The sequence below is a fragment of the Meleagris gallopavo genome, chromosome 2 (genome assembly GCF_000146605.3).
Source record: "Meleagris gallopavo isolate NT-WF06-2002-E0010 breed Aviagen turkey brand Nicholas breeding stock chromosome 2, Turkey_5.1, whole genome shotgun sequence".
NCBI lineage: Eukaryota > Metazoa > Chordata > Aves > Galliformes > Phasianidae > Meleagris > Meleagris gallopavo.
The window spans coordinates 2,582,316-2,584,064 of NC_015012.2; positions in this window are offsets into that span (position 1 = coordinate 2,582,316).

A 1,749-nucleotide genomic window follows, 5' to 3' on the forward strand; every position below is an offset into this window, starting at 1 on the left:
GACTGGCAGAGCGCAGAGGGTCGTTGTTGGTGGTGCAGAGTCTGGCTGGAGACCTGTGACCAGTGGTGTCCCCCAGGGGTCTGTGCTGGGTCTGGTCTTGTTCAACATCTTCATCAGTGACCTTGATGAGGGGATAGTGGCCACCCTCAGCAAGTTTGCTGATGATACGAAGTCGGGAGGATTGGCTGACACGCCTGAAGGCTGTGCTGCCATTCAGCAAGACCTGGACAGGCTGGAGAGCTGGGCAGTAAGAAACCGGATAAGGTTCAACAAAAGCAAGTGTAGGGTCTTACACCTAGGGAGGAATAATTGCATGCACCAATACAGGCTGGGGGATGAGCTGCTGGAGAGGAGCTCTGCAGAGAAGGACCTGGGCGTCCTGGTGGACGACAGGTTGGCCATGAGCCAGCAGTGTGCCCTCATGGCCAAAAAGGCCAATGGCATTCTGGGGTGCATTAAGTGTCCAGCAGGTCGAGGGAGGTGATCCTCCCCCTCTACTCTGCCCTGGTAAGGCCTCATCTGGAGTACTGTGTCCAGTTCTGGGCTCCCCAGTACAAAAAAGACAGGGATCTCTTGGAAAGAGTCCAGCGGAGGGCCACAAAGATGGTGAAGGGCCTGGAGCATCTCCCCTATGAAGAAAGGCTAAGTGAACTGGGTCTGTTTAGCCTTGAGAAAAGACGACTGAGAGGGGACCTGATCCAGGTCTATAAATATCTGAGGTGTGGCGACCATAGCGGTGAGGCCAGTCTCTTTTCAGTGGTACGTGGAGACAGGACGAGGGGAAACGGACATCAGCTGCAGCACAGGAAGTTTCGCACGAATGTGCGTAAGAACTTCTTTACAGTGAGGTGACGGAGCACTGGAACAGGCTGCCCAGGGAGGTTGTGGAGTCTCCTTCTCTGGAGATATTCAAGTCTCGCCTGGACGCCTACCTGTGCGACCTGGTGTAGGGAACCTGCTTTGGCAGGGGGGTTGGTCTCGATGATCTCTAGAGGTCCCTTCCAACTCCTACAATTCTGTGATTCTGTGATTCTGTGAAATGAAAATCCAGAGCTGGGGCTGGATAGATGAGAGACTGGAAAATGCCTGTCTGTTTTAATGTAAATAGTTCCAATATGCACATACATTTCATGCCATCTCACCGCTCTTACAAATGCCAGGAATGTTAAGTAGGTGGAGGCCCCTCTCAGCACTGAGGTGCTTGTGGCTTACAGCAGCACTCCCTAGGCACAGCTCCAGGGCTGGACGACCAGCACAGTGGCAACCTTCCTGGTTGTGGCCATCTTGGCAGGGCTACTGGGCTGGCAGCAGTGCCAGGCACTGTACAGGTCCCAACCGCACAGGAGCTGAGCAAGGAGGCTTAGCTCTCCTCTCTGGATTTTGCATGTGAGCCATATCATCTTCCATCTCCTAAGCACAAATTTTAGGTTAATTTTAATCAGCAGTGCCCAGCCATGTGACGAAGTAGCCCTTCAGGAACAAAAGTTGAAAACTCCTTGCTGAAGAGTCTGGTGGTAAAGCCATCACATGTCATCTGGGTCAGAGTTTTATTAGTCATCAGGATCAGGAGGGAACAAGCACTTTGTGCTTTTTGACGGCCAACTGCACTGCTCGGAGAAAGGAGCTGATTCAGGCTGCCAGTATTGGCTCTCATGCAGATAATAAACTAGACTGCCCTTTCTCCTGACATCACACTTCAGTCAAAAACTTTCCCGCAAAATGTCACTTTCAAAGTTGCAGCTTTAAAAA